The sequence below is a fragment of the Mustela putorius genome, unplaced genomic scaffold (assembly GCF_011764305.1).
Source record: "Mustela putorius furo isolate JIRA1106 unplaced genomic scaffold, ASM1176430v1.1 tig00003853_pilon_pilon_pilon, whole genome shotgun sequence".
In the NCBI taxonomy this organism is placed as follows: domain Eukaryota; kingdom Metazoa; phylum Chordata; class Mammalia; order Carnivora; family Mustelidae; genus Mustela; species Mustela putorius.
The window spans coordinates 52219285-52231529 of NW_025422005.1; the positions used below are offsets into that span (position 1 = coordinate 52219285).

The 12245-nt window shown below is 41.4% G+C and overlaps 1 long non-coding RNA gene across 1 annotated transcript; it reads right to left on the bottom strand.

Moving 5' to 3' along the window:
- Positions 1–7332: 7332 nt before the first annotated feature.
- On the bottom strand, positions 7333–8501 carry LOC101681846. Its single transcript, XR_006601602.1, has 3 exons — positions 8426–8501; positions 8055–8261; positions 7333–7565 (listed from the first exon to the last, which is right to left on the bottom strand). It is a non-coding gene; the product is annotated as an uncharacterized LOC101681846 (long non-coding RNA).
- Positions 8502–12245: the final 3744 nt, after the last annotated feature.

Sequence of the window (12245 nt, forward strand, 5' to 3'; positions counted from 1 at the left end):
TGAGAAATCAAGGAAAAATGTTTATGAAATGTGTTATAATTTTCCCAAACACTGAATCTTCAAACAATAAACATGGACTTATTGCTACTGTGAACTCAAAGAATTGGCTATATCCAGTTTTATTGGGAGATAAATTAAGAAATATTTTCGTGACACAAATAAGCTGATTCAAAAGTTACATTTCTGAACTTTAGGTAGAGGAGAATATTTGTATCCTTTTGTTGCTATGCAACTGTTTAATGATGAAGATTCAAACCACAATTTTGTATATCATACGACAATCAATTGTTTTCCAAGAATATTTATTATTTTAAGTAAACACAATTTCAGTGAATCTGAGTTTTTCTAGGAGTCCCTTAAAGGGAAATTAGCATTCCATGAGCCAGTAAAATACCTACTCTGGAAAAACATTACTATGGTTAAAAAATAAATTCAAGTTAGTTTTTTATAAAGAACTATAACATTTATTTTAAACATATTATAATTACTGAGGACATTAAGGTGAGCAAACCAAATTTCAAAACCACTTGTAATAATGTATTTTATAATAGCACTGTGATACTACATAACACAGTCCCTTTTGTATTAAATAGTATTTTTTTCACAAACTGAAAAATACCTTTCGCTTTGTTGACAATGTTTTGTAAGATGACTTTATTTTCAGCTCTTTTCTTTCCTTTTTTTTTTTTTTTTTGCACAAAATTATGTTTATGGTTTGTATCACAGAAGTGAAAATATATCTCTGCATTTTTATATCCGGTCTGTTTCTTTGTTTCCTTTGTTTGTTTTTTTTTAACTCGATATAGATTTTCTTCAAATATATCATGGCAATATTCAACTATCTCTCCCTCCCATATCTTTTCTTATTTTCACTGCATGCATTTAATCACTGTATTACTTAATGTTTGATTTGTTATTATGGGCATTTCAAATAGACAAGCATGGATGTAATGACAAAAAGGCTATTTTATATTGAGGATATGTGCATTTGTATTTCACACACCAGAGATGATATTAAACACTGATTACTTTATGCTGCTGTTTATTAAAAATGTTTACCATATAATATTATTTCCTGAATATTACTATCATGGAGGTATTTGGGAATTTTAATATTATTTCTCCTAATTATTGACATTTCATAGAAAAAGGAATCATAATTCCTATTCACTGCTTTTTCATTGAAGTGATTTTTTTTTCCAAGTAGGCTTTTAACATAGACTTGGGCATTCTTTTGCCAGAGAACACAGGTGGAAGGGAAAAATCCCAATGATTTCATGACCATATACCAACCAACTCTATATGGCAAGATTTTAGTTTTCAAAATCAAAATAATATATTGAATAATTACAACCAAATGGAATATAAAAATTGGTTTTTCAAAGTTGCATCCTTTTCTGCCTTGTTTCCATGTGAACTTAGACATCAAAAATCATGTCTTAGAACTCTGAAGAAGAAAAAGCTGTGTACATCTTATCGTGTTCAACTTAGATTCCAACCATACTGATAAAATAAAAGAAATGTGGCCATTTAATTGTCACAGCTTATCTTTATGACCTTCTTTGCCCAAAAGAAAGAGTTCCCCATCTGGCAATTAATACACACTGTCAAGGAAAATGAGTATCATTATGAAAGTTCAAAGAACTTGTCCATTCTGCTATTTAATACAGAAGGGAATACAATAAAACCTTCAGGGCCTTATCCATCTGTTTTAGGTACAGTTCTTGTCACCACCTCAGCAATCAAACTCAATAAAGCAGTCACTTCACATGGCAGCGAGATCGATGTCAGGTTGGGTTTCTCCCTCTCACGTGAATTCTTCAATCTGCCCTTGACTCCTGTTTCCTTCTGCCTCTCCAGGCTCTTCCCCTCCCACCATCCCCAGTCCCTCTAGCTCTTTGATTTGGGCCTTACCCTGAGTTCCTTAGTCACCAACATCTGCACCTCAGATAATGCTTACTGCAAACCCCTGACTACTGATTAAAGGGAGCTCTGTATCTGCCTTTCCCAGTGGTTCACAGATGATGACCCATCCCCGTGGTTCACAAGAGTGCAGTCCTCAGATGAGCAGACTTTGGAACTTGTCAGAAATGCAAATTCCCAGGCCCCTCCTTGAAGCACTGAATCAGAAATTCTGGGATGGGACCCAGCAATTTGCGTTTTAACAAATACTTCTGGATTCTAAAGATCGAGAATCACGTTAAAGGCCTCTCGGGGTGGATGTGGGGGAATGGTCATTACCCCCTTAGAAATGTATATATAAGCATTTAATAACATTTTAGCCACTTTAGTTCCCCTAAGGAAAATCAAGTTTTACATATTGAAAAATTTAGCACTAAACACTTCTTGCTTTAACCATTGCTTTATCCATTTGCCTTAACTATTTAACGATTTAAATATAACCATTTAACAATTGGTTAAGTTTTTGTAGTTGTTCTCTTGGATAGAAAGCTAACAGCCCTGGCCTTTGACAAGACTACTTTGTCTAGTTCACTCAAGACCCGTATTCTTGGGTAGTAATCAAATAGTAAACCCTTCTTGTGGACCAGCTCAAAAGACTTGGTCTCCTGGCAGTGACGATTAACACAACTAAAAGAACTCTCTGTGTTGTAACTTGCCAAAATTAGGGTCAGGGGTAGGCTGTTCTTTCTTTTTTTCCTCTTTTTTTTTTTAGTTATGTTCAGTTAGCTACCATATAGTACATCATTAGTTTTTTATGTAGTGTTCAATGATTGATTAGTGAGATGTTCTTCAACAGATGAATGGATAAAGAAGATGTGGTCCATAAATGCAGTGGAATATTACTGAGCCATCAGAAAGGATGAATGCTCACTATTTGCCTTGACATGGATGGAACTGGAGGGGATTATGCCAAGTGAAGTAAGTCAAACAGAGACAAACAATTATCATATGGTTTCACTCATGTGTGGAACATAAGCAATAGCATGGAAGGCCATAGGGGAAGGGAGGGAAATCCGAAGGGAGAGAAATCAGATGGGGAGTCGAACCATGAGAGACTATGGACCCTGGGAAACAAACTGAGGGTCTCAGAGAGGAGGGAGATGGGGGGAGGGGATAACAAGGCTGGTCTTTCTTGGGAGGAGGAAAGATCCAGCTCCCAGTAAGCATGAAGCAGAAACAGCTGCAGAGGCTCCCCCCATCATCCCTCCAACCCCCGCCCCGAGCTTCCTGTGACAAGCTGACCCAGTTGGCTGGATGCAGTCACCTGTGGCGGTTCCCCTATGTTCCTTTGCCAGAGGCAGTCCATCAGTCCTTGCTGGCTGGCTGTGAGGATTCCTCTGCTCAGACTATGCTCCCCACAGCCATTAGAGACCGAACACTGAGGGAAGACAGCAAGAAGAATTCAAGGGAAGTGCTGGTGGTGAAGCTCATACTGTTCTTAATTTATACAGCATTTTTTTTTCAACTAATAGTTCAAATGCTAGGGAGGAAACGCTCTATTAGAGGAGAAGGAGCAAGGGATCGCACACATAAGAGGAAAATGTTTGCAGCCAAAATATGACTGCACCTGAGGCTTGTTACCATAAATGCCAAGAGTATTAATGAGTCTGTTAACTCAGAGGAAGGAGAGCCTTACAAACCATCAAAGTACTCAAGGTCAATGTAATCCCCTGGGAAATTAGGCGGGGGAAGGCTTAAAAAATAAAGACATACAGGGAGAAGGTCTGCTGACATATTTATGACTAGCTGAATCCCAAGCACCTAGGAATTGCTTATTCACAAATGAGGACTCTACCATTTGCTGACCAGGCCTGACACGCTGTGCATCCTCACCAGCATGATCAGGTTAGTAAGTACCATTAGATACTAATGGGGAATGGTTACGTTAGGAAAAAGGCCTTTCTTTAAAATTAGATAGGACGTTCCTCATGCTTTGAAAAAGGCCAGTATCCTGACATGCTGAATACAGATAACTCGGGGAATATTCACCGTGAAGGAAAGTGGTTCTAAATATCAGTCTTTGTGAACCTGCTCTTGACGGAAATTCAGGTCACACACAAAACAGAACTGACTGCACAGAGCCTAGGTTGGTGCTAAAGCTCTCCCTGACCTCAGAGGCACATGGATTTTGAGCAGAAAGAGGGAGAGGTCAGACTCCGCCCTACAGCAGGTGTTTCTTGACCCCTGCAGGCATTGAAATGGTCATCTCTGTTCTCAGTGGGGCTCATTCTAATACAGTTCTCTGAAAGGTTTCTTTTGAGTCCACACACCTTAAAAATCACTTGGAAGTGGGGCACCTGGGTGGCTCAACTGACTAAGTGACCAACTCTTGATGGCAGCTCAGGTCATGGTTTCAGAGTCGCAGGATTGAGCCCCGGGTCCAGTTCTGTGCCACATGGAGTCTGATTCTTTCTCTAATAAATAAACTAAAACTAAAACTACTATTCAGGCAAAATGACAGCTTAGGTAGGGCCTTTTTATACTTCCAAAGTTCACTCCGCAAACAGTGCATGAGTTGTACTGCTCAGCTGGGCTGCAGTATTTACCCGCGAATCTCAGTGGCTTGCCTTAGATTTACTTCTCACTCATCTCAGCCCCCAGAGATAGTTCTGGTGCTGCAGCGCTGCTCCCAGGTCTCAGGACCAGCTGTTTTCATGGCCCAGAAAAAATAGCAAAGACAGAGCTGAAACACGGGCACCTGAAAACCTGCCTGGATGTGCTCTATGTCCTGTCCTTCTCGCATATTCTCTTGACCAACACAAATTCTGAGGATGGACCCGACTGTGGGACATGGATGTATCTCGACCTGCTGAGAGGCACTGTGGCCATTCCATCAGAGTCACAGGCAGGGAGGGGCAAACAGTTGGGAACAAGAACATGATCCCCACCCAGCTCAAGCCCTGAGAGAGTCAGTACAGCAAACCCACAGCGCCTGTGCCCTTCTCACCTCCTGCATTCATGGCAGACCTCCCCAACTGATGCTTTTCCAGCCGACTCAGAGTCAGCCTTAAAATTTTCAAAGTATTGTCCTGGGTAAGCTACTAATCAGTCAGAAGTAACATGGGAGGTGAAACTTAATTAGCCATCCCTGCAGGGAGAGCAATAGTGGTCAAACCGGTTTCTCAAGATTCTCTGGGGAGATTCTGCAAATTATAACCTCAGGACCATCCAAGAATGTCCTGGGAAAGCTACCTTAAAACCTCTTACAAATTCCTCAGAGCAGAAAACACTATCTCTAGCCCTCCTCCTCGTGCCCTGGATGAAGAGACGGGCATGACTTTTTAACTGCTCCTGCACGGCCGTTGGCTAACCTTGCATAAGGCAATCTCTATTTCCTTATCAATAAAATGGTGTGAATGTAGCATAGAGGTGAGGCGTAAAAGTTCTGATATTGGGGCGCCTGGGTGGCCCAGTGGGTTAAAGCCTCTGCCTTCAGCTCAGGTCATGATCCCAGGGTCCTGGGATTGAGCCCCACATGGCCTCTCTGCTCAGTGGGGAGCTTGCTTCCTCCTCTCTCTCTCTCTCTGCCTGCCTCTCTGCCTACTTGTGATCTCTGTCAAAAAATAAATAAGTAAGTAAATAAATAAAAAGTTGTGATGTCATGCTGCCTGGGCTTAAATCCCCCTTTTACCCCTTGGCAACCGTGTAAATGTAGGCAAGTTTCTGAACTGCCTTTTTTCTTCATCTGAAAAAGCATCTACTTCATAGAATTGAAGCTAATTAATCTAAATGAGCTAATATTTATGTCAGCTGCAGTGACATGCACCTGACACAAAGTTACCAAAAAATATAATTTTATGATTTTTCTAGAGTATCTATCTTTCAGAGTTGATATAAGCCTTTAATGAGAACATGTATAAATATGTTAAGAAGTACCTGGCATGCAGTAGGTGCTCAAAAAATGGTAACATTGCTATTATTCAATGTGTTTTAAAGAACCTTTACAAAAGGATACATTATTTTCTAATGTGGTAAAATACTTAGAGCACAAAGTACTGTACCTAATTCTTCATGCACATGCCATAGTATAAAACACCCAGTACCAGTGCAAATGAGGTGGGGAGGGTTTAGCTCTCCAATAATTTCCATCATTTCCCTTCAAAACGGCCCTAATAAACATACGCTAAATAAAAACAGCTTCAAGACACATCCCTAGACATCCCTCGACCATATGTCATCCTTTAGACCCCCAAGCCAATTGCCACCTCAAAGTCTCTCCCATGATGACATTCTGGAATCATCCCTGGGGGCAACTGAGAGCACCGTGAAGAGGTATATTAAATCAATATATGTGAAGGAAGCCTAGAATAATTACATCTTTTAAGCAGTTCCCTACTCCCCCACCACACACACACATACACACTTAGTCACAGTTGTACTTAGATAATACGAAATGCAGTATCTCTCAACAATTAGTGTCCCCATGTGGGGAATGAATGAAAGGGAGACCTGATCTTCCTAAAATATTTGAGGGCATGTCAAGTGCCCGGCAGGTGCTGCATTTCTTCATCATCAACCAAAATCCACTCCTAATGGGATTCTGAGTACTTGCCCAAGGTAGGGTGACCAACTGTGTCAGTTTGCCAGGGATCATCCCACTGTTAGCACTGAAAGTCCTTTTTTCCAAGAGAGTCCCCATGGGGCGGGGGCTGGGTGGTTCAGTCAGTTAAGCATCTGCCTTGGGCTCAGGGCCTGATTCCTGGGTCCTGGGATGGAGCCCCACTTTGGGGGGGGGGGCGTGGGGGGGAGGTCCCTGCTCATCAGGCAGTCTGCTTCCCTATTTCCCTCTGCCCTTCCCCTGATCATGCACATGGGCACACACACTCTCTCTCTCTCTCTCTATGTATCTCTATCTCTCTCCTATGCTCTCTCTCTCTCTAAAATTAATTAAATAAAAATCTTTAAAAGAGAGAGAGAGCCCCTATGCCTAGGCAAACCCAGACTCTTGGTCATCTTACCTAAAGCAAAGAATGATGTGAAATGAAAGCCAGCATGTATGGGTTGCAAGTTCCTCTCTGTCAGGTAGCCACAAATTCCGATATGAATAGTGTTCAAGTGGCCCCCTGCATCTCAGGTGCCTTAGGGGGAGAGACTGAATTATTCTGTAATTAACACAGTTCTGAAATTGGGGGGAGCCTGCAACCTCAACTTTACAAAGGGGAATGAAGCATTTCTTTGAGCCTAGGCTTTTATAAGCTAAAAAAAATTTTTTTAAATGAGAAATTTCAGGAATTCAAGTTGCTCAACTATACTGCCCACCTCTTTCTTCCTTTTTGATCTTTGAAGATTAGCATTCAGTATTTTTCCTGACATTTATATTGAGGAAGGAACATAAGATTATTAAAAACAGAGAAACTCAATATTGGGAATGCACATCAAAAGGTCTTCAAGACAAAGAAGGGATCAGATGATTGGAAACCAGAGTTACTAGAAGCATGTGTGCTGCACTTCATTTTCTAGTTAACAGCGTAACATACGTCAAAATATGATTTAAAACACTTCTCACAGCTGAGCTGACATTTGGCGCTCCTCGGCCTTTTTTTGTTCTTGAGGATGGGGGTTCAAATCCAAACGAGGTTAACACTTTGTACTGGTACATATTCCTGGTGGATGAGGAAAGCAGTCTTTTAGTTTAAGTAAAATGAAAACATCTGTCCAAGTCCTGAGGGAAAGAATTGTTTTTAAAAAGAGGGGGAAGGGATGCTTGGTTGTTGAAGCTGGAAGTAACCTCAGTAACTTTGCAAATGTTAAATAATCACACTGCTCATTGTGTCCCTCACCTAAGATGGTGAAAGTTTGTGTATGAGCCTTAGTTCAGTCTTAATTTTTCAGATATCATACTCTTTTTACCCCTTAACACTGTCTAAAGCCATATGGTAATGTCTAGGAATTGGTTTCAAGTTCTTTTCATACTAATCAGGGTAAACCCGGCTCGGTAAGTGACTGAATTTTGCCACATAACTTGTCTTGGTCAGAAGTTGGATAAGTTGTATTAATAACAATAATAAATAATAATATATCATTTTAATTAATACAACTGTATAAGTTATATTAATTAGCCATTATTGGATAACAAAATACCACAGACTTACTGTTTTAAAACGATGCCCATTTATTAGCCCACGGTTTTGGTCAGATCTGGCATGGCATGAAGGAATTCCCTGTACAGGTTCTCATAAAGTGTTGGCCAAACTGAGTTCTGATCTGGAGCTCAAGTTCTCTTCCAAGATCATGCATCTGTAGCAGAATTCAGTAGCTTCTGATTGTAGATCGGGGCCCTGATGCTCTTGCTGGACTTTCTGTGAGCAAGAGACCATAGCAGTTTCTAGAGGCTGCCCACATTCCTTGCCAAATGACCCCCTCAGTTTTCAAAGGTAGCAGAAAAGAATCTGCCTCACAAAGAATCCCCCTCACACTTTAAATTACTGACTTCAGGAAGAGTCCAGTCCTTTTAAGAACTCACCTGATTAGGTCAGGCTCACCCAGGATGACCTCCTTTTCTTAAAGTCAACTATGCCATATAACTTAACTGAAAGAGTAAAAAATGCATCATATTCAGAGTCCTGAGGATTATGAAGGGGATGGAGATCTTGAAGGTAAGGTCATCTTAGAATTCTGCCCGCCATAAGAAATAAAATGCAACGTTTCTTTTTTCAATCCTTTAGGCTTACTTTTAGGGGGAAAAGACACAGAGAGAAAGCCCCAAAAAGCATATAAAAGGACTTAATAAAATTTACTCTCCACTTGAAAGTACAAAAGCAATAAAAGTTAATGTAAAAATAATTATTCTGAGTTGGTATACTTTCTCTGAGCAGCAGGATTCCACATATTTATCTATAAGTTACAGAAGTCAGACTGAGTTCTTAATGAATATATAATCTAAAAGACAAGTCAGAATTCACATTCAGTTAACAGATTTATAGTGGGCCTTTATTACATGTCAGGCACTATATTATTGTACAGTAGTGGCCTAGCTTTCTTGGGTTTGCATTTTAGCAGAGGAAGACTCAGAAAGCAAACAAGTAGGAACACAGTTGGAAACAGATGCACCCAAAATCACACACACACACACACACACACACACACACACAAAATAGCAGATATGCCAAAGGAAAAATTTATTGAGAGTAGTGATAATTTTTTAAAGAAGGACAGAGACTTCACTTGGTAGAACATGAGACATTTGAGGCTGGGTAGCCAAATGGTTAAAAACATGGGATCTGGAGCTAGATACCCTGGGGCTGCCTCTTGACTCTGCTGGCATTCCAGTTCTGTGACAATGTCCCTCCCTCTTCTGCAAAAATTAGAATAATAGTACCTACCTTATAGAGTTGTTTCTGACTATGAAATGAATTCCCCCAGCGCACTGAGAATGGTGTGCCCAGCACGTGGTAAGCACAGGTGTTGACTATCAGTCCGGCCCACCAGTGACCGAGGGGTTGGTGGCCATTACTGCCATCAGCCTTCACAATGATTCTGAGAAGTGGGTGTCATTACTGGCCACATCCTACAGGGGAGAAAATGCAGGCACAGGGAGGCTAAATAACTTCTTCAAGGCTCTGCTGCCTATGCAGACATAGGTATCTTGGGACACAACTGGGTCTGTCCAAGAGCACACATTCTTTACCCAGACTAACCAATGAACTAAGACAGTGGAAGGACTACAGATGGGATTTATTTTCCTGAGTGTGCTGGTTTATCTAAAACACAGAGCCCCACAACAATGCATCTGATGAACAAGGCAGAGAAGGACATGGCTCAGGAATGAGATGCCAGCAAGGACACACCATCCATGCTATCATGTATGGGGAAATTTTATTAAAACATGTGCCATCATAGATGGAAGGTGAATCCATGTGGAGAAAAACATTTTTAGATAGGCCTCTACTTAGAATTTTGCAATTTCAAGTGACCCGGATGTCCAAACAGCTGATGCTACTAGCCTCCAGCCCCTGCTGCTGTTAATGCAAGAAGCAAATCTAGCCCGTTGCTACCCCCGTGCTCCATGTGGGCACACATGTGCACACACAGATGTGCACACACATCTCACTGCCACCCTTCTCCAAAGTCCCAGTTCCACTTATCAGCTCAGGAGCCTCTGTAACCAAAGCCCATCTCCCATCCACACAGGAGCTAAGCTAATTGTAAAAACACAGGATGTTGGCCCGCCAGTGAGTACAACTGTGATCCCGTTTACTTAGTACCGCCAAATACAATAGAGCCAAGCCCCCAGAGGCAGATTAGCAGGAAGCTGTCTTTCCCAGAAATTTCATTCCCAAAACAGGTCCAGGAGTTCTAACCGCTTTATCCCTTGAGGCCCAATGTTGCCGACCTTTCTAAGTGCCTGCACCTTCTTCTTGGTGCCCTGGGGGTTGTGTTTAAAATCTATGCCCTGCCTGCAGCTGTCCAGCCCCTCTGCTCTGTGGGCTCCTACTGTCAGTGATTCTTTTGTTCTATTGTCTACTTTGTCATTATCCTCCCAACTTGAACCTGCGATGTAGCAATGGAGTGGACAACCTCTTCTAAATCACCTACTGCCCTGCATCTCTGCAAACCCTTTCCTCTGCTTATGCCTGGTTCTGTCACAGAAGGGTCACTCTCCTGACACCCAATGTTTTATCGGCTAAGTTCAATTCAATCAGCATAGACTGATGCCCCTCTGAGCCAGGTGCTTAGTGCTGGGAAAGCAGTGATGAAAAAATAAGTGTCCATGCTCCTTGCCCTTAGGAACTTACATTCTGGTAAGGAAGAAAACCCCAGAAGCAGATCACTTCAAAATAATGTGGCAACGATCTACAAAGATGTGTCCAGGTTAAATGAGAACACAACCCATCCTGGTACTTCAGGAAGACTCTGAGAAAGAATTTATGTCTTTTGACATATGTGACAGCTGGTTAGCCAGATAAAGAAGAAGAGGAAGAGAATCTAGGTAGAGAGCCTAGGCATGATGGTAGATACAGGGAAGAGACATGCAGCTCAGGGATGCTGCTTTTTCAAGTGTGAAGCAGAGTGAGCATCAGTAAAGAAAACGTTGATGGGAATAATAGCACGGGAGGTTTTGTAGCATCATGTTAAGAAGCTTGGATTTAACTCTATAGTGCATGGTTTCTTAAGCTTTTTACGTCACAGGCTAGGCTAAACTTAATGTATTCCATGATCCTGTTCTACCAAAAAAAAAAAAGTCTATGTGCACACATGTACACATATACACATGTATACACATATAAGGTTGCTCACGATTTTAGCCCCCCAACACCGCCAGAAGTCAATCTACATTTAAAACCCTGTAGATGAAAGTAGGGTAAACTGGGGTGGCGAGGGGGATCACTTGCACTATTTTCAGCAGAGAATGACCATGTTAGTTTACATACATTACACAGAGCTATCATGACATGCAACTCTGGAGTAAAGGAGTGTTGTATAAAGATGTTCTTCTGTGTTCTAGCAAGAAATAACAGGGCTGTGAGCTCAGGCACTGGCGATAAGGCTTGTGAAGAAGCTAGAAAATCATGAGTCATTGAAGTTGAGTCTCGAGGAAGGAGTCAGACAGACCTTCAGATTTCCAGCTTGAGAAACTGAATGAACAAAAGGAAATAGAAGGTTAATGGAGAGGAGGAAAGGCAATGAGTTTATTTTGGGACATTCTGAATTTGAAATGTCTTTGAAACAGCTGGTGAAGAACTAGACAATTGAGTTTACTAGGCTGAAGTCCCGAGGAGAGGTCCAGCAGGGGTCATATGAGAGCCTACCAACTTGATTTTCATTGCATTAAAGTACAATATAAATACCAATTTCTAAAAATTCAGAACAAAGAATGTTTTAATTTTACCTTTTTCTTTGACCTTAACATAATTTCCCCTAGGACAAAACTTTAATTTTTGTTTGTTTGTTTGAGAGGGGGTGGGAGGAGGGAGAGGGGCAGAAGGAGAGAAAATCTGGAGCAGACCCCATGCTGAGCGTGGAGCCCAATGTGGCCTTGATCTTTCAACGCTGAGATCAGAACCTGAACTGAAATCAAGACCCCAACACTTAACGACTGAGCCACCGAGGCACCCCCAGAACAAGATTTTGAAGAAATAACAAAAGATCCTACGTTTACTCTCACAGTTTCTCCCTATTAGAGTCAAAGGAGCTGCGGGACCACTCTAATATCATCAAGAAATCTAGCTAAAACCCCCAAACTGGGTGCATTCCCTTCTCACTGAAGTGCCTGTTTTCACTTTCACCTTACACTCATAAACCTACATAAATCCACGTTAAAATCTAATGGATATAAAAGGCAG